The 26,914-nt window shown below is 44.0% G+C and overlaps 1 long non-coding RNA gene across 1 annotated transcript; it reads right to left on the bottom strand.

Annotated features, from left to right (window-relative positions):
* Window positions 1-26: 26 nt before the first annotated feature.
* On the bottom strand, window positions 27-26,156 carry LOC125435203. Its single transcript, XR_007244868.1, has 3 exons — window positions 25,809-26,156; window positions 10,829-10,853; window positions 27-89 (listed from the first exon to the last, which is right to left on the bottom strand). It is a non-coding gene; the product is annotated as an uncharacterized LOC125435203 (long non-coding RNA).
* Window positions 26,157-26,914: the final 758 nt, after the last annotated feature.

The following is a 26,914-nucleotide window of genomic DNA, read 5'->3' as shown; positions in this document are numbered from 1 at the left end:
AACATCTGCATGGACCTCTGTTAGAGAACTTGGAGCAGAGTGGGAGTCCATTCTTCAAACACAATCCAGCTCTTTATGCATACAGCTACCTACCCGATTAAATCAAGCGTTGACATCAATGACGTGTCCCTTTTCCTAAAAGATGGCGAACTGAAACACTCCAGGACCAGACCCGAGGGGGCTGACCCCACCCCTGCCATGTAGTATAGAGTAAGAAACTACCTAAAAAGCCCTCTCCAAGTAAAAAATAATCTAACAAAGAAAAGGATGAGTTAGAACATCTTACTGATATACAGTTTTCTATATAAGAACATAAGAACAAGCCAGCTGGATCAGACCAAAGTCCATCTAGTCCAGCTCTCTGCTACTCGCAGTGGCCCACCAGGTGCCTTTTAAGAATCACGTAGGATGTGAGAGCGCCAATGGCCTTCTCTTTGGCTGTTGCTCCCGATCACCCTAGTCTGTTAAAGGAAGGGCATTTGCAATCTCAGATCAAGGAGGATCAAGATTGGTAGCCATAAATGGAACTTCTCCTCCATAAATCTGTCCAAGCCCTTTTAAAGCTATCCAGGTTAGTGGCCATCACCACCTCCTGTGGCAGCATATTCCAAACACCAATCACCGCGTTGCGTGAAGAAGTGTTTCCTTTTATTAGTCTAATTCTTCCCCCAGCATTTTCAATGAATGCCCTGGTTCTAGTATTGTGTGAGAAGGAAAAATGTCTCTCTGTCAGCATTTTCCTACCCATGCATAATTTTATAGACTTCAATCATATCCCCCCCCCTCAGCAGCCTCTCCAAACTAAAAGAGTCCCAAAGCTGCAGCCTCTCCTCATAGGGAAGGTGCTCCAGTCCCTCAATCATCCTTGTTGCTTGCTTCTGCACTTTTTCTATCTCCTCAATATCCTTTTGAGATGCGGCGACCAGAACTGGACTACAGTACTCCAAGTGCGGGCGCACCACTGCTTTATATAAGGGCATGACAATCTTTGCAGTTTTATTCTCCATTCCTTCCTAATTATCCCCAGCATAGAGTTTGCCTTTTTTACAGCTGCCATGCATTGAAGGTTGACATTCCATGGAACTATCAACTAAAGGCGGCTAATCCCTTTCTGGTCTCGTGACTGATAGCACTGGCCCTGTGGCGTGTATGTGAAGTTTAAATTTTTGCCCTATGTGCATCACTGCATTTTGCTACATTGAACTGCGATTGCCATTTCTGAGCCCACTCACCTAATTTATCAAGGTCGCTTGGAGCTCTTAGCAATCGCTGTGGTTCTCACCACCCTACATAATTGGTATCATCTGCAAACTTGGCCTGCGGCTACCCACCCTACTTCCGAAGGTCATTTTATGAATAGGTTAAAGGCACTGGTCCCAGCGGATCAGCAGGGGACACCACTCCCTACATCTCTCCATTGTGAGAACTTCCCATTTATACCCACTCTTTGTTCCTGTTTCTCAACCAGTTTTTAATCCATGCCGGGAGGGACTTCCCCTCTTATTCCTTCATTGCTGGGAGTTTTTTCTCAACAGTCTCTGGTGAGGAACTTCAGTCCAAAAAAACCTTTTGGAAAATCCAAGTGGAACAATGTCACGGTTCACCCTCTATTACATGCCTGTTTACACCTCAAAGAGCTCTAGTAAGTTTGTAAGACAGAGTTTGCCTCTGCAAAGCCATGCTGACTCTTTCTCCAGCAGCAGGTCTTGCTTTTCTACATGTTTTATAATTTTATCTTTAATGATAAATTCTACTAATTTACCAGGAACAGGCGTAAAGTGGCTTGGCCTGTAATTTCGGGTCCCCTAGATCCTTTCTTAAAGATTGAGGTGTGACATTGGCCATCTTCAGTCTTCAGGGATGGAGCCTGATTTCAGGGAGGATAAGGTGCATATTAAGTGAAGATCAGCAATTTCATGCTTGAGGCTCTTTAAGAACTCTTGAATTAGCGAATGCAATCTGGGCCAGGGATTTGGTAACATTTAGTTTATCAATGGCTGCCAGAACTTCTTCTTGTCTACCACTATCTTAGCTAGTTCCTCGGATTAGCCTCCTAGAAGCTTGGTTCAGGTTCAGGAATGTTCCTCACCTCCTCTTGGGTGAAGACAAGATGCAAAAGAATTCATTCGGCTTCTCTGCAATCTCCCTGCCATCTTTTAGCACCTTTGTTCCTTTGTCATCCTAGCGGACTCGCTTCCCTTGCTGGCTTCTGCTTTGATGTACTTGAAGAACTGTTTGTTGCTTTGGTCTTGATGTTAAGCAGCCATCGTTCCTCATAATCCTTTTGCCTCCCTTACAGCTAACTTGCTTCTCATGCCACCATTTGTGATTTCCCTCTCATATTCTTCATCCAGTCAAGCTGGACTTCCATTTTCTAAAAGACATATTTTTTTCTGATAGTTTCCTCAGCATCCCTTGTTAACCATGGTGGCTTTCTTTTTTTGGACTGGGTGCTGCCTTTTCCAACCCTTGGAACACATTCAGCTGAGCTTTTATTACTGTGTTTTTAAATAACCTCCAAGCATCCTGGACGAAGTTTGACTCTCTTGATTTTCCCTTTCAGCTTCCTGCGCACTATCCCCCCTCATCTTTGAGAAATTTCCCTTTCTGAAGGTGAATGTAACTACATTAGTAGTTGCCACTTGTTAGCATGATGAGATGCTGAATCTGACAACGTGATGCAGCTGTTCCCCTGTCGGCTCAACAACGCACTGACTTCCTGCACCAGGTCCTGGGTCCCCACATAGAATTAGATCTGGGATCACCTCTCCCCTGGTTGGTTTCCACAACCATCTGCTCTAAACCACAGTCATTTTAGCGCGCATATCAGGAATGCTCTCTCCTTAATATGACCTGAACATGCATTTCCAGTTTATATAAGGATAGTTAAAATCACCCACATTACCGCACATTTTGTTTTGTTGGCCTCTCTAATTTCTTTTTTCCATCTCAGAATCCTCTTGTGCACTTTGGTCACAGAGTGATAATATATTCCTAATATTAAACTGTCCTTCACACCTGGTATTGTTATCCCACAGTGATTCTGTAGGGAACCAACTCCCCATTGTCTATTTTATGTGATACTATGCTGCTTTGCTGATGTAGGGGAGCAACTCCACCCCAATTAGCCCTGTCCTATCCTTCCTATAGAGCCTGTAGCCTGGTATAGCAATACTGGTTCTCCTCATTCCACCATGTCTCTGTAATGCCCACTATATCAAGTCCTCCTTCAAAACTCATCTAATCCCCATTTTAGGTCGAATGCTTCTACTATTAGCATAGAGACACCTGTATACCCTGTCTCTGTCCTTAACCTGGGATTTATGTGCTTTACCCTCAAGTCTTTTTCAGACACTATCCCTTGTCACATGCACATTTAGCATGTTCACCAAGCTTGTATGTGGTTGATTTAGAAAAAACCCCTCTCTGTCATCCCCACTTAGACCTGTATTCGAACGAAGTCACCTCGAAAGCTCCTGTCGGCTTTCCCAGGGATCAGTTTAAAAGCTGTTCTGCCACCTTTTAATGTTGGCGCCAGCAGCTTTAGTTCCCTCTTTGGTTAAAGATGAAGCCCGTCCGTTTGTACAGAGCCTGCACCCTTGTCCCAAAGGTTCCCCAGTTCCTGACAAATCTGAAACCCTCTGCCTTACACCACCTTCTCATCCGCGTTGAGACCCTGTATCTCTCCAGCTTACCCTGGCTGCGCCCTCGCGATGGAGCGGGTAGCATTTGAGGAGAATGCTACCTTGGAGGTCCTGGACTTCAACCTGTTTCCCTAGCAGCCTAAATTTGGCTTAGAACCTCCGGCTACATTTCCCAGTAATGGATTTGGTGCCAATATGGACCACAACTGCTGACTCCACCCCAGCACTGTCTAAAAGCCTATCTAGACAAAGCGTGACATCCGTAACTTACCCATTCGCACCAGGCAGGCAAGTCACCATGAGGGTCATCCGCCTCTCTAGAACCCAACTCTCTACATTTCTAATGGTCGAGATCACCCACTACAAAGGCCCCACCTCCCGAGGGGTATCCTCAGTCTTGAGGAAGGATAGCTGATCACCAGTTAGGAAGGGATCCCATCTGGAGACATCTTCCCCCACCTCGAACTGGCACCCTCCGTCCCAAGACCTTCATTCTCCATGACATCTGAAGAGATGTCACCTTGGGAGTGGGACCCGGCTGTTAGAGATCCCTGGAGCGCCTCGTCATCACCCTCTCTGCCTCTTTCAGCTTCTCCAGAGTCTGCCACCTTGCTTAGCTTCAAGAAACGCCACCACGTTCATGAGTGCCAGGAGCTCATTACAGCGAGGGGCACCCGCGACTTCTGTCAAGTGGCAGATAGTCATACATGTGACACTCAGTGCAAAACACTGGAAAGCCCCCCTCCCCTGCTGGCTTTCTGTATCTAATTTGTTTAGATATTAAATATTAAGCTTTTAGTCAGTGCCCCCTGGAGCTATCTGCACGTACTATCTTATCCAAATATGTCCCTTATTTAAAAAAAACAAAAAAAATTAAATTAAAATGGCCTTGTCCATATTAGAGACTGAACTAAAAGCCCCATCTCTCAGGACAAAAAGCCCCACCTCTTAAGGACAAAAGAGGGCAAAGAGATGAACTCCTGTGGCATAATTAGAAGCCCCACCTTCCAGATTCAGCTTGACCTTGGCTCACAGGGGCCTTACAAAGGGAGAGATAGCCTATTTAAAATGCTCTGTTTTAAAAGCTGTGGCTTTTGAGAAGCCCTCAAGAATAGGAACACTTAGCCAGGGTCCGCTCTGCTCTTCCTGGCCAAGTCTTCTTCCTGCTGCATCTGCTGCATCTGCTGCATCTCCATCTCCTATATAAGAACATAAGAACAAGAGACCAGCTGGATCCAGACCAAAAGTCCATCTAGTCCAGCTCTCTGCTACTTTCGCGGTGGCCCACCAGGTGCCTTTTTAAGGAGCTCACATAGGATGTGAGATGCGCCAATGGCCTTCTCGCGTGCTGTTGCTCCGATCACCTAGGTCTGTTACAGGGCATTTTGCAATCTCAGATCAAGGAGGATCAAGATTGGTAGCCATAAAGCCCATTTCTCCTCCATAAATCTGTTACAAGCCCTTTTAAAGCTATCCAGGTTAGTGGCCATCACCACCTCCTGTGTATACCAGCATATTCCAAACACCAATCACACCGCGTTGCGTGAAGAAGTGTTTCGCTTTATTAGTCTAATTCTTCCCCCCCCACTGGCATTTTCAATGAATGCCCCTGGTTCCTAAGTATTGTGTGAGAAAGAGAGAAAATGTCTCTCTCTGTCAACATTTTCCACCCATGCATAATTTTATAGACTTCAATCATATCCCCTCAGCCTCCTCTCCAAACTAAAGGTCAGTCTCAAACGCGCTGCAGCCTCTCCTCATAGGGAAGGTGCTCCAGTCCCTCAATCATCCTTGTTGCCCTTCTTCTGCACTTTTTTCTATCTCCTCAAGCCATCGCTTTTTTTGAGATGCGGTGACCAGAACTGGACTACAGTACTCCAAGTGCGGTCGCACCACTGCTTTTATATAAAGGGCATGACAATCTTTGCGTTTTATTTCTCGAATTTCGCTTTCCTAATTATCCCCAGCATAGAGGTTTGCCTTTTTTACAGCTGCCTATGCATTGAGTTGACATTCCCATGGAACTATCAACTAAAGGCGCTTCTTAAATCCCTTTCACTGGTCTCGTGACTGATAGCACTGGCCCTCCCTGCTTAAGCGATGTATGTGAAGTTTTGGAATTTTTTTGCCCCTTATGTGCATCACTTTGCGATTTTGCTACATTGAACTGCGATTTGCCATTTCTGGAGCCCACTCACCTAATTTATCAAGGTCGGCTTGGAGCTCTTATAATCGCTTTGTGGTTCCTCACCCAATCCCTACATAATTTGGTATCATCTGCAACGACTTGGCCTACCACGCTACCCACCCCTACTTCCGGGTCATTTTACCTTGAATAGGTTAAAGAGCTTGCTGGTCCCAAAGCGGATCAGCTTGGGGACACCACCGACATCTCTCCATTGTGAGAACTTCCCATTTATACCCACTCTTTGTTTCCTCGTTTTTTTTTTCTCCGAACCAGTTTTTAATCCATAGGAGGGACTTCCCCTCTTATTCCTCTTTCATTTGCTGGGAGTTTTTTCTCAACAGTCTCTGAGGTGAGGAACTTTGTCAAAGCAACTTTGCGGAAAATCCAAGTAGAACAATGTCCACGGTTCACCCTCTGTCCACATGCCTGTTTACACCTCAAAAGGAGCTCTAGTAGAGTTTGTAAGACAGGATTTTGCCCTCTTGCAAAGCCACATGCTGACTCTCTTTCTCCAGCAGCAGGTCTTGCTTTTCTACATGTTTTATAATTTTATCTTTAATGATAAATTCTACTAATTTACCAGGAACAGGCGTAAACTGACTTGGCCTTTGTAATTTCCGGGTCCCCCCTAGATCCTTTCTTAAAGATTGAGGTGTGACATTGGCCATCTTCCAGTCTCTTCAGGGATGGAGCCTGATTTCAGGGAGGATAAGGATTGCATATTAAAAGGTGAGAAGATCAGCAATTTCATGCTTGAGGCTCTCTTAAGAACTCTTAAGGTGAATGCAATCTGGGCCAGGGGATTTGGTAACATTTAGTTTATCAATGGCTGCCAAGAACTTCTTCCTTGTCTACCACTATCTTAGCTAGTTCCTCGGATAAGCCTCCTAAGAAGCTTGGTTCCAGGTTCAGGAATGTTTCCTCACCTCCTCTTGGGTGAAGACAAGATGCAAAAGAATTCATTCAGCTTCTCTACCCAATCTCCCCTGCCATCTTTTAGCACACACCTTTGTTTCCTTTGTCATCCTAGCAGACCTGCACGCTTCCCTTGCTGGCTTCCTGCTTTTGATGTACTTGAAGAACTGTTTTGTTGCTGGTCTTGATGTTCAGCAGCCATGCGTTCCTCATAACTCCTTTTGCCCTCCCTTCTTACAGCTAACTTGCTTCTCTTTGCCACCATTTTGTGATTTCCCTTCTCATATTCTTCATCCAGTCAAACTGGACTTCCATTTTCTAAAAAGACATTTTTTCTTTTTTTCTGATAATTTCCCTCAAACCTCTCTTGTTAACCATGGTGGCTTTCTTTTTTGGACTGGGTGCTGCCTTTTCCTAACCCTTGGAACACATTCCAGCTGAGCTTTTATTACTGTGTTTTTTTAAATAACCTCCAAGCATCCTGGACGAAGTTTTGACTCTTCTTGATTTTTTTCCCTTTCAGCTTCCTGCAAGCACTATCCCCCCCTCATCTTTGAGAAATTTCCCTTTCTGAAGGCTGAATGTAACTACATTAGTAGTTTGCCACTTCTGTTCGCATGATGAGATACTGAATCTGACTTGGCATTGTGGTGCGCTGTTCCCTATTAACTCAACAACGCACTGACTTCCCTGCACCAGGTCCTGGGTCCCCACATAGGAATTAGGATCTGGGATCACCTCTCCCTGGTTGGTTTCCACAACCATCTGCTCTAAGCCATACAGTCATTTTTAACGCATATCCAGGAATGCTCTCTCCTTAATATGACCTGAACATGCATTTTCCAGTTTTATATGGGGATAGTTAAAATCACCCACATTACCACCACATTTTTGTTTTGTTGGCCTCTCTAATTCTCTTTTTTTTTCCATCTCAGAATCCTCTTGTGCACTTTTGGTCACTGAGTGGCCATAATATATTCCTAATATTAAACTGTCCTTCACACCTGGTATTGATATCCCACAGTGATATCTTGTAAGGGGAACCAACTCCTTGCCATTGTCTGATTTTATGTGATACTATGCTGCTTTGCTGATGTAAAGGGAGCAACTCCACCCCCTAATTCAGCCTTCTGTCCTATCCTTTTCCTATAGAGCCTGTAGCCCTGGTATAACAGCATCCCACTGGTTCTCCCTCATTCCACCATGTCTCTGTAATGCCCACTAAGTATCAAAGTCCTCCTTCAAAACTCTGTACTCTAGCTCCCCCATTTTTAGGATCTAATGCTTCCTACCTATTAGCATGAGAGACACCTGTATACCCTGTCTCTGTCCTTAACCTGGGATTTATGTGCTTTACTCCTCAAAGTCTTTTTGCAGACACTATCCCCTTGTCACATGCACATTTAGCTATGTTCACCCTCGCTTGTATGTGGATTTGATTTAGAAAAACCTCCCTCTCTGTCTGCATCCCCACTTAGATACTGTATTCCCGGTGAACGAAGTCACCTCGAAAGCTCCTGTCGGCTTTTCCACAGGGATCAGTTTAAAAGCTGTTCTGCCACCTTTTTTTTTTAATGTTGGCGCCAGCAGCCTAGTTCCCTCTTTGGTTAAGATGAAGCCCGTCCCACGTTTGTACCGAGAGCCTGCACCCTTGTCCCAAAGGTTCCCCAGTTCCTGACCAAATCTGAAACCCTTCTGCCTTACACCACCTTCTCCTCATCCACGCGCATTTGAGCACCCTGTATCTCTCCCCGCGCTTGCACCTGGCTTCGCCCTCGCGCCGCGGAGCGGGTAGCATTTGAGGAGAATGCCACCTTGGAGGTCCCTGGACTTCGAAAAAACCTGCTTTCCCTCTAGCAGCCTAAATTTAGCTTCCAGAACCTCCCTGGCTACATTTCCCAGTAATGTCGCTGGTGCCAATATGGACCACAACTGCTGACTCACACCCAGCAGCACTTGTCTAAAAGCCTAATATCTAGACAAAGCGTGACATCCGCCAGCTTCGCGACCAGGCAAAGGGCTTAAGTCACCATGACGGTCATCCGCCTCTCTGGAAACCCAACTCTCTACATTTCTAATGATCCGAGATCACCCACTACAAGGAGCCTTTACCACACCTCCCGGGGGGTATGTCCTCAGTCTTGAGGGAAGGGATAGCTGATCACCAGTTAAGTGAAGGGATCCCATCTAAGGAGAGCATCTTCCCCCACCTCGAACTGGCACCCCTCCGTCCCTCAAGACCTTCATTCTCCATGACATCTGGAAGAGATGTCACCTTGGGAGGTGGGACCCGGCTGTTAGAGATCCCTGGAACGCGCCTCGTCATGTCACCCTCTCTGCCTCTCTTTTCCAGCTTCTCCAGAGTTCGCCACCTTGCTTAGCTTCAAGAGAACGCTATTACACACGTTCATTGGAGTGCCAGGAGCTCATTGCAGCGAGGGGGCACACCCACACGACTTCTGTCCAAGTGGCAGATAGTCATACATGTGACACTCAGTTTAAAACACTGGAAAGCCCCCCCCCTCCCCTGCTGGCTTTCTGCCTTCGTGATTCTAATTTGTTTAGATATTAAATATTAAGCTTTTTTAGTCAGTGCCCCCCTGGAGCTATCTCCTGCACGTACTATCTTGTCCAAATATGTCCCTTATTTAAAAAAACAAAAAAAAATTAAATTAAAATGGCTACAATTGAAGCTGCTGCCGCTGGTTCCAGAGACTGAACTAAAGCCCCATCTCTCAGGACAAAAAGCCCCACCTCTTAAGGACAAAAGAGGGCAACAAGAGATGAACTCCTGTGGCATAACCCTGTTGCCAAGCCCCACCTTCCAGATTCAGCAGCCTTAGCTCACAGGAGCCTTACAAGGAGAAAAAGAGATAACCCCTGTTAAAATACTCTGTTTTAAAAGCTGTGGCTTTGAGAAAAGCCCTCCAAAATGAACACCAGCAGGTCACTCTGCTCTTCCTGGCCAAGTCTTCTTCCCACTGCTGCATCTGCTGCATCTGCTGCATCTCCATCTCCTATATGCAGGGACTGTACTCATGAAAAACAGTATTAAAATGGCATTTTGCTCTTATAGTTTGGAAAAGTTTGATTGACCTTTAGAAATGCAGATGCTGAAAAAAAATTCAGAAAGATTCTGTACAAAAACTGCTTTTTGTCCATTTGCCCCACCCCCCTATTTTTCCAATGGAAAAAAACTGGAAGTTTTGAGAGAACAAAAAAATTGCGTATGTTAAAATATTTTCTTTTTTTTTAATTAGAGGGATGCTTTTAAAGACTAATTTTATTTACTCAGAACATGCAATATAAGTTCTGATATGGCGTGGTGGCCACAGCCATAAAATGGCTGCCACAGGAGATGCAGCTAGATACAAAATGGTGGCTGCAGCTTACTTTCTGTCACATAATGAAGATGCTGCCAAATCAAAATTTTTAAAATGCTGCAAGTGTCCAGTGGCCAACCAGAAGTTTTTCCTGTGCAAAAGCTCCACCTGGCTCTGCCCACTTTCTAAAAACATTTGTGAGTGCCAGAAAAGGTGTTGGTGGACACCAAAGTGGGGATCCATTTTGGACAGCATTATAGAACAATACTTTCTGTGATATACTGTACAAATATGATATTTTGAGAGATATATTCACAACTAATATGCTATAACGTGGAGAAGTACACTATTGAAAAGTTCCATGATTTCAGTATTATTAAATTTAACAGTGACAAAATAGGTGCTACTAAACCTATTATAACTGTTTTTGAGAAGGCTTACTATAAGAATAAGCAATCAAGTTGCTCAATACACCTCTACTCCCCCACACTCCATACAAAGAATCCTAATGAATTTTTAAACTGGATTTCTAGCCCACCATATAGCTGAAGTTCAGAATGATAGAGAATGCTTTAAAACACAACCCTTTTCTTCTGACTCATATGCCATCATCTGTCCCATGTGCCTGCTGCTACGTCGGCCTCAGGTATCCAAGCCTCTTGCCAAAATAGTCAGGTATATAAGAGAGGCTTAGCATAAGACTCTTGTTCTAAAACGAATAATAAGAAGGCAATTTTTTTAAAAAAAACTGGACTTACTATTTCTCACAATGCAGCGAAGACCCTGTAGGAAAAAGAACAACCATGTCATTGAAAGGAACCAACTCTTACACCCTGAAGCAGCTATGTTGAGAGAGTGCGAGAGCATACCTTCGGGTGTAACTATAATAAATTTATCTTGAGAATGAACCTCTACAGTTCTCTGGCTTGTTCAAACCCTGGAACATGGATCCAAAAAGTCTGGGGGTTAATAAGAAACTGAATCTTGCAATGTCCTAATTGGATGAAAGAAGATGCAGTTTGTTTTCTTGGTTACAAAGTAGGATTAACTGTGTCTTACAGTTCTGGCTTTCAGTCAAGAGAACAACCCACAGCTTGTTCTGTCCCATTTGGATGTCACCAACTGCAGTTTCTCAGAAACCTCAACATCTGAGCCACAAGTAAAGGGTAAAGGGAGGAAGCTTGCTAACTCAAGGAATTCACAAGACAAAGCAATGATCTGTGAATGGTTTAACAACCCTTTCTTCCTTGACAGAAGTATCAAACGGGAGGGAGAAATATTCAGAACAGCTTAACCAATAACTTTATTGTTCTATCCAAGATTCAGAAAAGGTACAAGACAGAAAGCAAATGCAATAAATTCACAGGAATTTGTATATGCATATAAATCTATCATAGGATGAATCTGTGCTACTGTTTAATTTATTGAATGCCCAATTTTAAGTGACTCCAAATTGTGTCCTTCTCATGAGGCTAGTCCAGAGCAAAACCAGCACAGAAAGAAGAGACAGGTGAAGGGTTGCCCACAAAATGGACAAGTTGTGGTAAAATAAATGAGGAAGGAAGGCACTTCGAGTAGGAAGAAAGGAATCCCTAAACATGGATACCAAGGGGAAGGGTTGAAGGGATGTGGAAGAGTTCAGACTGAGAAGGAAAGCAAAATGGGAAGAATCAGCAGTGTTTGGATTTATACTCCCCTTTCTCTCCTGTAAGGAGACTCAAAGGGGCTTACAAACTACTTTCCCTTCTTCTCCCACTTTGTAATGTAGGTGGGGCTGTGACTAGCCCAAGATCACCCAACAGGAATGTAGGAGTGTGGAAACAAATCTGGTTTACCAGATCAGACTCGGCCGCTCATGTGGAGGAGTGGGGAAGCAAACTCAGTTTTCCAAATTAGAGTCCACCTGCTCTTAACCACTACACCTCACCAGTTGTCCAGAAGAGGAAGGGTCCAGGGATTCCATCCTCATGGTGGAAGAAGGTTTTGGAGGTGAAGCAATTACAAAAAGGGGTACATAGAATGTTCTTGTTATGGGCCTGGATTTACCTGGGTGCTAATGAAGAAGTCCACTACAGGTCCTATTTGGGCAATATTAGAAACTGCACTTACATTGGGCCAAAGCTTCAGAACATGATTGCTCTGTGGTGGATTTTACTTATTTATTTTCGTATTTCTACCCCACCCATTCCCATGGAGCTCAGGGCAGCGTACAACCACTAAAAATATAAAAATACATTTGAAACATAGTAAGTTCAATCACTGGCGTAGCTCCAATGGGGACATCTGGGGCAGTCTGCCCCGGGCGGGCTCCTGCCAGGTCACGTGGGGGGCGGCAGCGTCGGCTGCTGGCTGCCGGTTATGGCTGGGCTGCTGGGGCGGATGTGCAGCCCAAGCAGGCCTCCTTGTGGGCTGCTGAGGCTGCCTGAGTGGCGGGGAGTTTGAGGGGGCGGGCCCACAGCTTGAACAGGCACCACATGTGACCTGTGACTAGCATACGGCTTGAAGAGGAGCAACGGAAAGGCTGCTGTAAAGGGAGCCCTTTCCACTTCTGTGAGCCATCAGCAGTCCCTAAGCGCCTGCCTGCCAGAGCCTGAAGACGAACAACAGGTCAGGTAAGCAGCACGCAGGCACTGGCTGGCAGGCAGCCAGACTGGCCTTGGATCGATCCGGCCGGGCGGGCAGGGGCGGCAACGACTACCCGCTGTTTGGGAGGGTGGGGGGGGGTGGCCTGGCTTACTCTTCTTTGAAGTTGGCGCCTTTGGTAGCGAGGCTTCCATGGTCGGGTAGGCCTTTTGCAAGGATTTTCTCCCAGGTAAGAGAGCCTGCAAGAAAGTTCCGCTTCTTTACAGGAGAAAAACTTGCAGAAGGCCCCTGCTGGCCATGGAGGCACGCCAAACACCCCCAGAGCAGCCGCAGGCAGCCCCAGCCAGGTCTTGATCCGAGGGGTGGGGGGAGGCGGGCGACCTGCTGTGTGGGAGGGGGGGGTGGCTCATGAATTTCTTCCCCAGGGCTGCTTCTGGGGGGGGGTGTTTGGCGAGGCTCCATGGCCGGCAGGGCCTTTTGCAAGGATTTTTTTCTCTCCTGTAAGAGAGCCTGCAAGAAAGTCTCCAGCTCTCTTACAGGAGAAAAATCTCTGCAGAAACCCTGCCTGCCATGGAGGTCACTCGCTGCAAACTACTCCCAGGCTTGCAGAGCCAGGTCTTGATCGGTGGGGCAGCCCTGCTGTGTGGGAGGGTGGCTGGGCTCTCTTCCTCCCAGGGCTGCTCTGGGGGGGTGTTTGGCTCCATGGCGGCAGGGCCTTTTGCAGGATTTTTCTCTCCTGTAAGAGGCCTGCAGAAAGTCTCAGCTCTCTTACAGGAAAAAATCGCTGCAGAAAAACCTACCTGGAGATATTATAAGCTACCAAGCTTTAACAATTTAACTTAGCCAGGTCTTGATCCTGTGATCTCAATTTGTGAAGAAGAGAGAGGTCCTTGAAAGATGGACTTGAGTGTGGAGACAGGACCCAGCTTGAAAAATGGATTCTAGAGTTTAGTATTCTGTATTATGCAGTATGTTGTGAAAAGAATCCTCAAGATGGGAACTCTTGGTGTTTTACTGAAATGTTTATGATTCCAAGAATAGTTCCTACAATATAAAAGATAATAAAGGCATGTGACTGTAACAAATCTATACCATGGAAGACTAATTCCAACGTATTGCAGGCTATGAAATATTTGTATTTTATTTCAAGTTAAGTTATTTTATAAAGAATAATTTTATTTTAAGCTATTCCAAGTTTTCTAAGTTCTGCACGTTTATTTCTAAAAGACTGTGAATTCATGTTAGTAAGTGCCTTACATTGTTATTGTTAAAATTTGCCCCTTTCCCTCCTTCCTTTCCTTCCTGTCTCTGTACTGTATTTCTAATGCTGGGGGGCAACTGGGGGTGCTGGATATAACACCATAAAACATTTTCATAGCAATAATAAAACATTTTGAAAGCATTTTGAGAATGTTTTCAACATTTTTTATTTCTGCTGTGTGGCATGGCCCTTTGCTGTGTTCTGTTCAGATTTGTGAGTTAGGACATGTTCTATAATGAGATGGTGACTTTGAGATGACCTGGTGCAAAAAATCATTCATTGGTAGTAGTGGTGGAGGGCAGCTGCCCATATCCGGGGTGTGTGTGGGGTGTGTGTGCGTGCGTGTGTGCGTGCGTGCGTGCAAAACTCAGATTTCGTCCCGGGCTACATTTTCCCTAGCTACGCCCCTGAGTTCAATAAATACAATATACTACAGAAACAACCCAAATATTCTTACTCTTGCCCACGGGAGGCCAACTGTGGTGGAATCTAACCCGGCTGTCTTGGTGGAAATGCCTGGCAGAATAGGTCTGTCTTGCAGGCCCTGTGGAATTGATTCAAATCCTGCAGGGCCCTGATCTCATTAGGGAGCTTATTCCACCAGGTTGGGGCCAGGACAGTAAAAGCCCTGGCCCTCACAGAAGCCAGCCGGATATCCTTGGGGCCGGGGATCACCAGAAGACTCCCCTCCGATGAACGGAGGGGCCTAAGAGGGCAATACAGGGAGATGCGGTCCCGAAGGTATGTGAGTCCCAGGCCACTCACGGCCTTGAAGGTCAAAACCAAAGCCTTGAAAATGACCCAGTACTCAATAGGCAGCCAGTGCAGATCTTGCAGGACAGGTGTTATGTATTTTGGTGTGTTCTGACTGGTTTGAGTCTAGGATCCTGGCTGTGATACAATAGTTCGGTCCTCTTGGTTTTAGAAGGGGTACACCTTCACTTCAAGTAATGGGTTGGAGGGGATACTCTAGTTCCTATGGGTAGTGATTTAATGAAAGCTGCGTGCAATCTTGACTTAGATCTGCTGTCAATAGTTAGGATTTTGTAAATAATGATCTAGGCCCATCCCCTGCTCACTACTGACCTCAGCTGTCATCTGTATGTGACACACATTGGGAGAACGCTAAGAGCAATGTCTGCAGTTGTGCTCTAAAAAGCAGAATGAACAAGCTTCTGTAGACTAACAACCTCCCTGATCCATGTTAGTGTGATAAATTGTTTAGACTGCATGATAGGACAGGAGATTGAAGTCAAGTAAAATCAGGAAGCACCTCATCTCTTTCTGCCACTCAAGTCCTAAACACTTATTTTTAGTTCATCGAGACTGTGATTAAACTTTGATCACGTGGAAAAGTCAGATGATGGAAGCAATAACTAAAGGCACATGCTCTTGTACAACTCTTATTAATTGCATTGGAGATTTAGGTGAACCTCCAAGTGGACTGGGCCCTGCACTGTGTGTGGTGCTGCTGAATTGCTTCCGACTCATGGCAACCCTATGAACCAATGTCCTCCAAAATGTCCCTATTGTTAACAGTCTTGTTCAGGTCTTGCAAACTGTGGGCTGGGGCTTCCTTTATAAAGTCAATTCATCTCATGTTGGGTCTTCCTCTTTTCCTGCTGCCTTTAACCTTTCCAGTGACTTTTATCTTCCCATAATGTGACTAAAGCAAGATAGGCTGTTTAGTCATTTTAGGTTCAAGGAGCAGTTCAGGCTTAATTTGATCTAGAACTCACTTATCTGTCCTTTTTACAGTCTACAGCACAGGTGTCAAATTCATGGCCCTCCAGATGTTATGGACTACAGTTCCCAGCATGATTCTGGCAGGGGGTGATGGGAATGGTAGTCCATAACATCTGGAGGGGCGTGAGTTTGACACCTATGGTCAATGAATCCATGAAATTTTCCTCTAACATGCCTATCCTGCATTGCTAAAATTTATATCAAAGGTTAATTTGCTATTGTTATGAAGACAATGGAACCTTCCATGTAACTATAATTTATAGAAGAAAAAAGGTTAACTATAATCTGCATGCTTATTTGCCCATCAACAATCTAAACAAGCATCAAAACACAATAATGAAACATATTTGATCTTCTCACTCATTTATATGATGATTAACATGTCTACAACACACCTTTTTACAGGCAGAATGTATCCTCTAAATCCAAATTATCACACCAACCCACAGACAGAAACTAATACAAGAAGCGAAGAAAGAAGCGGGAACACAGGAACAAAATATCTACTGTGGTATATAGTGGCTAACAAAACAGGCTTTATCATCATGGCCAAGAACTCAATGGGTGATCTTAGACAAGTTACCCTCTCATCCTCACCTCAGTTCTGAGTATCTGAACCCATTCATTGGCAGGTCTTACAGGACCCACAGTCAACTAGGCAATGAGTGTGTGTTAAGTGCCATCAAGTCCCTTCAGACTCATAGCGACCCTATGAAGCAATGTCCTCCAAAATGTCCTATTGTAATCAGAGGCTTGCTTTATACAGTCAATCCATCTCATGTTGGTTCTTCTTTTCCTGCTGCCTTCAACCTTTCCTCGCAATGAGGGGGTGACTTATGGAGAAGGTCTGAAAACCCCTATCCTCCAGAATCAAGATACAGTAGCTGCCTGCACAGACTTCTCACTACATCATGGGTTTCTGTGTCAAATAGAACATTGTGCCACAGAATATGTTAACTTTTTTTTACAAAAATAAAGGCATTAAGCTCAATAAATGATAGCTACAAGCAAAAGGTACAGAATAGAACATACAGTTTGATAGCGAATGTCTGTTCAGTTCTAATGTCTATTTAGTTCTTGTTGATAGCTGTAATAATTTGCATGGCAACTATGCAGCTGATCTTGGACAGAACATACAAAACTTACCGTGATACCACACTCACATCTTTGAATCTGCTAGATTTGTGTCCAGTAGCATCTTGGAGGCCAGGAGTTTCTTTCAGGGTATAAATTTTTGAGTGGAGAAACCAAGATGCCAACTTTGTGCCTGTATTCATTCTGACAGCACTGTCACTGCCACTAACAACACAAGCCATACAATTTCAGGTTCATTTACTTGTTCATCTTCCAATGTTATGTGATTTTGCTGTCAAGTCACAGATGACTTATAATGATTGCATAAAGCAATAGATGTTTGAAGGTGGTTTGCCACTGTCTGCCTCTGTATGAGCTAAGAGAGTTCGGAGATTAACCAGCCCAAGGTCACCCAGCAGACTTCATATGGAGGAGTGGGGAATCAACCCTGGTTGTCCAAATTAAAGTCTGCTGATTTTAATCACTACACAACGCTGGTTCTCACCAATGTTACTCTCTACATCAGACAAACAGGTCAGTCCCTATACAAAAGAATAAATCCAACATGAAAAACTACAACACTAAAAAAAACAGTGGGAGGACTTTTTAAGCTAGGTCATTCCATTGCTGACCTCAGACTGGCAGTCCACAAACACAGAAGCTTCAAACGGAGATTACAACAGGAGGTTGATGAACTTGAGTTCATTCACAAGTTTAAAGCAGTGGACCACCTCAAGGCTGAATAGGGACATAGGATTCTTATCTCACTGCAGATGCTAATTTTCTATTCCTAAGCATTTCCCCTCTGATACAACCAAGCTGTTTAAAATGTGCATTTACCTCTGCATCCTACTTTCCCCTCCACCCATCCCACCTGACCAGGACTCAGATCTCCATTCAAAACATGTCTGACAAAGGGAGTTTTGACTATTAAAAGTTTATACCTTAAAAATCTAGGTGCTACTCGACTCCAATCTACCTGTTCTACTGTAGACCAATACGGCTACCCTCTGAAATTATCTTTGAATTTAATTCTAAACATGGCACTAGATTACAGGTCAAACAATTCACACAGTGATGCTATATAAAGATGTTTGCTACAAACCTGGGGTAATCGGAGGCTAAAGTACACAGATTCCAGTTTCTACTATGTAGGTTTCCAAGCAACCCCCCAGACAATGCTGCAGAATGTGGCAGCAGCCAAGGAGTAGAAGAGACAGGCAAAAGGGAAAGAAAGGTGGCAGGGGCTTGAAGAACAAAAGAGCACACTGGGAGCACACTGTGGTGCTGCTGGAAGGGAGAAAGAGTGGGGGATACGAAGGAGAAAAAGAAAGTGGAAGCCACTTGAGGAATATGGAATTTCTGCAGGTCCCCTAGCTTGTATATCTCTAATTCCAAACTTGACTCCAGGAAGTGGGTCTACATGGGGATACTGGAGATGTTTCAATAGACATAGAAGAACTCCCCAGTTTTTGCAGAAAAATATGAAAAAAATAGGGAGGGGGGAATTGCAGGGCTAAAAAGTCACCTCTGACACAAAGTACTACTCGTGCATGCTTAGATGGCACTGAGGAATAAAAGCTTCAGTTTGGGTTGTCAGAAGTGTCTGATAACAAGAAGGTAAATGTGAGGAAGAATAAGGGAAGAAGGGAGGAAAGAAAAAAACATGAAGATGTGGAGGGGCAGGAAAGAGCTGGAAAGGAGGAAAGACCAGCTAGGTACCTGGGAAAGAAGAACTAAGAAGGTGTGAACAAAATGGCCAGGAGGTACAGGAGGGAGGGGAAGTGGGAGCTTGAGGGGGAAGGGGGGAGGTTTTCCCTCCCCCATGATTTCACCTTCTGCAGCTACCATTAGGGGTTAAGTAGATGTCCAGGCAGTCATAGAAAACACTTTTTAACCACCAAGACTGGTTACAAAGGAGAAAACCGCTTCAAACTGAAAGCAGTTTGAAAGTGCATTATTATGCATGTGCGGAATGAGCCCTATGAGAAGAAAGTGTCCATTTTGGAGAATATCAAAGTTTTATTCCTGTAGTATCCATTATAGCCCATATTAACAGTTCACAATTCTGAACTGACAGACACTTCCCATACACTAACCAAACTTCCTTAAACAGTAGCTAAGAAATACATCACAAGTTAGCATAGTTTGCCTTCAACCATTTATATTATCAACTGTGGTTTCAGCAAGAATTACGAAAAGGAAATTTGTGTCACAGAGTTTATTTTGCAACATCTTGTGAAACATTGGTCTTCTTGGGTGGGACATGAGCTAACAAGCAGTCTGCAATCCATTTTATCTGTGCAGGTAACTCAAATGAAAACACAGCAAAACAATTTGTACAGCTCTTTACCAGCAATGCTGCTAGTTCATGGTAGCTGCTTTTATCTTTCTCTCTCATCTTCCATCAAGCTTAATAAAATAATTTTGCAAAACTCATGTTCACTGTCGTTTTGACAACTTATAAAAAACCCTTCCCGGTATCAATTTAAGAATCAATATGCATACTGAGCAAATCATGGCACAACCAAGATATTTCTCTGTGTTATTTGAATAACTTACCCCAAGGGCAAAATGTTGTTTTGTAGACAACAGCCCAGAAAATGGGTATAATATTAAAGTACAACTTATGAGGTTTAGTGAGAGCTGCATAAGCCAATGATCAACATAATCACAATTGAAACTTTAGTATCCAGGTAGAAAATCAAACATGAGCAGTCCTTGAACTGAGCAATCCAAGAGGCAACTGTTCAACATTCTTCATGTTAAAGATTCAAGAAATCTAACATGCAAAAAATGAATATGAGAACATGCTGCCTGCATGATTGTAAAGGCATTGACATTGGAGACCTGCATTGATAGACCACCTTAATATTAATGTGTCATTTTGAAGAACTTCAATTAAGGTTACATTAAATCAAGAGTTGTCAAAACTGTAGTCACTCCCCCGCCCCCAGGTTCTGTTCACAATCAAAACATCCCAAGGTTAGAGATGAATCATGGATTACATTCTGTGACTTACTTGACCTTAACAGATCAGAGCTCAGTGGTCTAATTCAGATGTGCAATGCAATATACAAGGAAGGAATTTGTGCAGTCTCACACATTACCTTCTTCATGTTTGAGTGTACACTGCTAACAAAATTTGACCTATGGGACATCATATCCCCTCACGTTTCACAATTTTACAAATTTGTCAAAAGGACAAATAAACTGAAGATGACAGCATTTTTATCAACCCTAATTACTTTCTACTTTCTTTCCACTGTAGATCATTCACTAATTAAGTGGGAATAAAACTGATTCATTAAGAGGCAGTTATGGAGGGGACACTCCAGAGTACAGAGAATATAAGAGAAATTACAAATTTTTAACATTGTCCACTAGTTTATGCAACCCTTAAAATGTGTCACAAGTAGCATAATTCCAACCTCAACAGCCATTCCTCCTTCAAGACAGCCCCCGAAGGTAATAAAAGTGTGTCCTGATGGCCCAAAGCAAAATCTCCAAACAAAAGTGATAAAATACATTTTACTTCTGCCGACCAAAACACCACAAAGCAGCATTTAAGCTTTTGAGTTCTTCAGAACTCTTAATCGCATTGGAGATTTAAAAAAAAACAGAGGGAGGAAACAGATGTTTCAATGGCTGATCTTAAGATCTCTTGTCTATATCATTTGTAGAAAACTGGTGCGATTTGAAAAAATTCCGTTACTGGTATCAGATTATATTAATATTTGTTCTGGGAACCAAATTTGATAAACTTATTGTGTGTGTGTGTGAGGAGAAACCCATAGTTTGTTCCACTGTAGATCATTCACTAATTAACAAGTCAATCTTCAGTTTCATTGTTATGACTTCTACTTCTCCCCTCTATCCCAGTGCTTTAAAGGACCTGTGTGTTTTATTTTGAGTTAGTGAGATATTTGACCAAAAAGAGGTTTCCATATTTTTCTATTAGAGATATTATTAATGCCAGAAGGCCCAAGCTACAACGTGACACCAGGTTCACCCAGTCATCTATTCAAATCTGCCTGACATTCTACCTAGAATACAGATCAGGCCTTAAGATCAGGGCTTAAAATGTCTCCCTTTTAAAAATATTCAGCCTGATAAGATCATTAATGGGGTGCTGTGTGGTTTCCGGGCTATATGGCTGCGTTCTAGCAGCATTCTGACATTTCGCCTGCATGCCCTCACCTATTGACCTTGCTATCTTCATTGTTACTCACAGGTATATATACTCCACTTGCTTTCCTACTATCAGATCCTCTGAAGATGCCACCCACAGATGCAGGTGAAACGTCAGGAGAACAGGGCCATATAGCCCGGAAACTACACAGCACCCCAGTGATTTCGGCCGTGAAAGCCTTTGACAATACAAGGTCATTAATAATTGAAAGCTAATATATTGTTTCTTCAGTTTTAGATCCTAAGATTTTCTCATGCAAATCCACTTCAGTTGGGGGTTACAAGCAAATGCTGATGATCTTGATTATATTCACTGAATTTGCAAGTTTCTCAAATTGTATCCAGTTTCAGTGATATGCAACACAAAGCAGGGAAAGGAGTAGGTGAAATCAGTGAACGGGATAATAAATTTGTGCAATGTTGCAAACTGACAGCACTGGTATACCATCAAACAGGATATTGCACCGCTGAAATTACTCTGGTCAGTGCAACTGCAAGTCATGCAATTGTTCTGTGCAAGTCAGATACTGGGAAAGGAGGGGCTGGCACTTTAAGAAGAACCAGCACTTTAAAATTCTGCCTGGAAACGGACGAGCATACAATACAGGTTTTCAGCATGGCAGTGGTGTCAGCCCTGTATTCAGCCCCGATAGCCTGGGCAGCTGTAGTCTGAAACCATTCAAATTTTCAAACAACTTTCAAAGCCAGCTGAATATAAAGAATATAAAGCCAGCTGAATATAAAGCACAGTAATCTAACCTAGATGTGATCAGAGTGTGGATCATTATGACCAAATCACACTTTTCAAGGAAGGGCTGTCGGCAGCATATCAGCTGAAGGTGACAGGGGGAACCTGAGCCTCCAACTGCAGGACAGGATCCAACAGCAGCAACCCTAAGCATCAAGCTTGTTCCTTCCAGGACAGGATCTTTGTTCAATCCTCAAGAAGTTTTGTCATTGGCCAACAGCACCTCACTCACATCTGAACTGAGCTTCAATTTATTGGCACTCATGCATCCATTTCCTTCTATAGAAATTTGTTCAGGGCTTTCCCAGACCCACCCAACTGCGCTGAGAAACAGAGCCGGGTGTCATCTGCACACTGGTGGTGTCAAAAATTAATTCTTAAGAGTGACAGACTGGTTAAGAACAAAGCCACAAAATGTTAGAGAATGAAAGTAATTAATAAGGTAATTAATAAGGTTTATTAAAGAAATGTGAAGATTTACACAAAACAAGGGCAGCGAATAGCAAGGATAAAAGCTAAATAACCTAAGGCACTTTTACGAGCCTTAGTTCTCTGAACGTGATCACACTGAGTGTAACAGAGTTTCAAAGTCCAAAGTTTAAGACAGGTGTTCCAGTCAGCAGGGGGCCCCTGGTCCAGAATGAAGAGGTAACCAAAATAGAATCCTGCAAAGGGTAAACACTAGAATGAAGGATCACCCTTTATGGCAAACTGTCTACGCCGGCATTGTAATGACAAAATCAGATTCATGCTTTTAGCCTACATTAGAGACCCAGAAATCTTTGAAGTTCCAGTTTGGGTCAAATAACTGAAACTGGCTGTTTAGCAATATTCATGCAGCATGAAAGTCAAGTTTGTTAGAGGCCTGGGTACAATTTGTGAACAGATTACACCTTCAGGAATTCAGCAGCTGTTTTATAGAATGGCACCATTCATCTCACTTGCAGATAACCAAGCATTTTCAGACTAGCAACAAACTACTGACCGGAATGTTAGAACTGGGACAAACTTAAAGAATTGATGTTATTTTAACAAAATCATGCAAATCAGTTTTAAAATCAGCATACATTTGCTTAAGCATAACCTATGATTTATGAGAAGTTAATCTTATAATCTATATACAATTTTAGTTTTGTGTATATAGGTGCGCTCGCCGCTTCCCAAATGCAACTTGCCATTGCTGGCATTGCCGCCGCCATCTATCCTGCCCCCTCCTTCCTTCGGCGTCCTTTTCCCTTCTTCACTTGTCTGGTGCCTGTTGTCACCTGCCACTACCTTCCAGAGAAGTAGCGCCTTGCGTGGGGCGGCTTCTCGCTTTCCTGCCCTCCCGCGCCCAGGTGGGCAGGCAGCCGTTCTCTTCTTCCATGTCCCTTCAGTCGCACGTCTGGCTGGGGGCATCCTCCATAAGTGCAGCTGCCCCTACAACTTACTCTGTCCGTCAGCTTGCACGGCTGGCTTGCAGGCTGAAGGCGGGGCTTGGGGAGGTGAGGCCACGCCTCCAGGATGGGTGGGGCATGTCTCCCATTTTAAAATATACCTACGTCCCTGGGAAACACCTGGAGATTTTGGGAGTGAAGCCTGGGAAGGGCAGCGTTTGGGGAAGGGAAGGACCTCAGCAGTATATAATGTTGTAGTGTGCATCCTCCAAAGTATTTTCTTCAGGGGTACTGATCTTGGTTATCTGGAGGTCAATTGTAATAGCCAAAGATCTCCAGTTGCCACCTGGAAGTTGACAACCCTGCTGGTCACACTCCTGTGAGGGGTATATTGGGTCATCCAACCCTTAATTGGCTGCTAGAGCCACCTTTCTTCTCCCTGCTGAACTCTGCACTGGGAATGCCAGAAACAACAAAAAGCTGGGGTCTTTCTGATATTGCAGTTGGGGTAGGGGACATTTCTTTCTCTCCAACCCAGCTTTTCGTACTTCAGAATACTACATCATTCTTTCCTTCTCCTCTGTTTTCCATTTTACACCACTGCTAAATGACTTCAAAATTCCACTGCTCTTAAAAGACCACAGAGATGTAATGGGGTGTGTGTGTGTGTGGGGGGGGGGAACACTGGGTCCTTCTCACCAACATTTTTTTCAGCAAGAAAAACGCAGAAACTTAAAAAACAGAAACTTGGGGCAAGCAATGGAAAAAGGCCTATAAACTGCTTTACTTTCTCTTTTGGTATGACTGAAATGACATCAAAGCAAGAACTGATTCAAATTGTGTACTATGCTTATTTTCATATACCACACTAAAGAACCAGAGAATAATTCCTATGTATCCTGTAACTTTATACAATACTTTGAAGAATGACCATTGGTACTTACCCGTGAAGGGAGAATATGTATCGCTTAAACAGAACTAATGTTGTTCAAAACTAATATTCTGTGGGTATGCTAAATCGCTAACATTCAATGTTTTAACGAATTATCTACCCAAATACATTGCTAGCCCTACATGTACCTGAATGAAACTAGTTTTAGGTGGGCAGCCATGTTGGTCTATAGTCGAAGAGTAAGAGTCAAATCCAGTAGCCCTTGAAGACCAAGAAGATTTCCAGGGTATAAACTCTCAAGAGTCAAAACTTTTTTCCACAGACAGGGGCAACAAAAGCTTTGACTCTTAAAACCTTACACCCTGGATTTCTTGTTGGTCTTTAACTGCAACTGAATTTGATCCTTGATGTATAAATTTTAGTTGGAAAGACTTTTTAAATTGAGTACCAAGACTGTGTTTTCTATTTTCAACTTAGTTTAGGGGATAAGCCAGCATGGTGTAGTGACTAAAGTGTCAGAGCAGGGGTTCAAATCCCCATTTGTCTCATAGAAGCTTTCTGGGTGACCATGGGCCAGTCACACATGCTCAGCCCTGACCCTGGGTAGTATTTGGATGGGAGACCTCCAAGGAACACCAGGGTTGTGACACACCCCCTCCTAACATCTGGTGCCTTGAAAACTGTATGGGGTCACCAAAATTCAGCTGTGAGTTCATGGCAAAAAAAGGTGCTATTGTAGCAAAAGCATCAGCAATTTGCATGATCTAGGCAATTATATTTTTAAATTTCATAACAATGCAATTTTGTATGCTTACTAATGTACTGATAATGTGTTCTACGTTGTTAAAATAGTAAAATGAGTTTAGGTTTAATAAGAAACAATTCAACATAGTTCTGTTTTCTCCCAAATGGAGAAAAGTCAGTTCTGTTGTCATGGTTACGAAGTTTCTGGAGATTTTACATCTCTGTTCTCAGACTTCATCTGGTTTCTGTGTCTTTTGAAAATTCACAAGTTTATGCTTTCAGACCTGAGTAGCCCTTCAAAGCAGAAATTTCAACTTTTTTTGCAGGTGGCTGTAAGTTTGCTACTAGAAGTAACAAAACTGGGCCCACAAGCGGGTATCCCCCCCACATTCAACACCTCCTAGACCACGCTCAATCTTGATCAGTCTTTAACAAAAGTTTTCCTCTTCCATGTGTTAAATTCTGAGTCATATTTTTCTACGTAGGCAGGGAATTTTTTAAGTATACACCTCCCTGTTTCTGCTAGTTTTGGATTGCCATACTTTACAATTAGATGAAAAAGTTGCGCCCCAGAAGAAAAAAAGGAAGTGGAAATTTCATCTCCCCCCCCCCCCCCATGTTTCCACCAGCAGGATTTAATAAACTCAAAGGGGGTTGAGCAGGCTTCTCCCACTCCCTTTCCTCTTTAACTCTCAACAACCTTTACTGATGGAGAATATTCAGTCAGTGCCAGGCCATTTTTGAGGGGTCCCCCCCCCTTCAATGGTTAGCTTATGATGCCATAGCTCTAGTTATCTAGGAAGTCTCTCAGTTACACGCGAATGGCTTCCTCTGCACACGTTTTATCAACCGTATGGGTGCGCGGCCAGCAACAATACTTTAAAGTTGATTAAGCACTGACAAGGAACTTCGGACAAGTCAGAGCGCTTCAAACATGATATTGCAATCCTTTTAACAAAATGGGAAAAGAGGCCAATAGTACGACCCTCGAACGTAACATCAGAAAGCAGTTTCACTGGAACCTCCTGAAGTTAGTTTTTAGGAGAAACCAGGGCTTCCTGACAGGTAGTCTCCAAGTCGCTCCTCCACCAACGGGAGCCAGAAAGAAGTCCCTCACACTCACCTTCTGGGAGCAGTCGAAGGGGGGCTGCGTGTGCAGAAGCCTCAGCCCCCGCAAAATGGGCACGAGCTCCAAAAGAACCACACAGAGCAGTGTGGCAACCGCCCCCATCTCGACGACGGCTGCCCCTTCTCCTCTCTCGAGGCCGCGCGGCCACCCCTGCAGACGATTTCCGGGAACAAACCTGGAAGAAGGGGAGGGGTGTGGCCTCAAAAAACTCACCTGAGGAGGAGCGAAAAAATAGGAAGGAGGCGGGTCTTTGGGGGAAGCGGGGCGGGGCCGCGGAGAAGACAGGAGCACGCTGTTTAAAAAAAAAACCTCCGACGAGGTAGGAAATGGGCGCGGCTTAGGGAGCCGAGATCACGTGGGTGTGTGGCTTCTAGGCGAAAGTTCGACGGAGGCAATTGGGGAAGGGGGCGTGGTCAAGCGGCGGTTAACTGTTGTGTGAGGGTACGAAAACTGACAGTTGGGAGCTGTAGGGGCGCGTGTCCAGTCGTTATTTTTTTTTTCTCTCGCGCGCCTTTTCTGTGACCAACCGGCCAGCCTTGGTTTTGGACCTTCTTTTCCCTCCCGCTTCCGCGTCGTTTATTGTGTGAGGGGACCTCGCGTCTGTTATGTGGGTCAACCATACATATTTCTCCTGCTTGGCTCCCTTTAGAGAAGTCTCTTGTGCAGATTTGGAACCCATCCTTGTCATATCTATTGGTGAGCAAAGTTCACCTTGGCTACTAAGGAGCTGTGTCAGAGGTGTCAAAATCCTTTAATATTTGTGGGGGAATGAGATGGTGTGAGGACCTTTTAGGACAAGCTATTTGTAGGACACAGCAAGGCTATTAACGGTAGGACGTTTCAGAGGTCATTGATTGATAAGGTAGCCTTCCAGAGGTGGGATCCAGCAAGTTCTCACCAGTTCCCGAGAGTGGGTTACTAATTATTTGTGTGTGTCGAGAGGGGGTTACTAATTGGGTCTGCTTTTCCGTTAGAAATTCCATTAGGTCCAAAAATAATAAAATCCTGTTTCCTATGTGGCTGGTTAGCGAAGGTAGAAAACGGGATAATTCTCCCTCTTGGGCTGTTTTAAAAACATGTTTTAGAAATGTGGTAAAGTT

This window comes from Sphaerodactylus townsendi, linkage group LG06 (genome assembly GCF_021028975.2).
Source record: "Sphaerodactylus townsendi isolate TG3544 linkage group LG06, MPM_Stown_v2.3, whole genome shotgun sequence".
In the NCBI taxonomy this organism is placed as follows: domain Eukaryota; kingdom Metazoa; phylum Chordata; class Lepidosauria; order Squamata; family Sphaerodactylidae; genus Sphaerodactylus; species Sphaerodactylus townsendi.
Note: the sequence above shows the minus strand (reverse complement) of the source record. Positions and strands in the feature narration are given on the sequence as shown.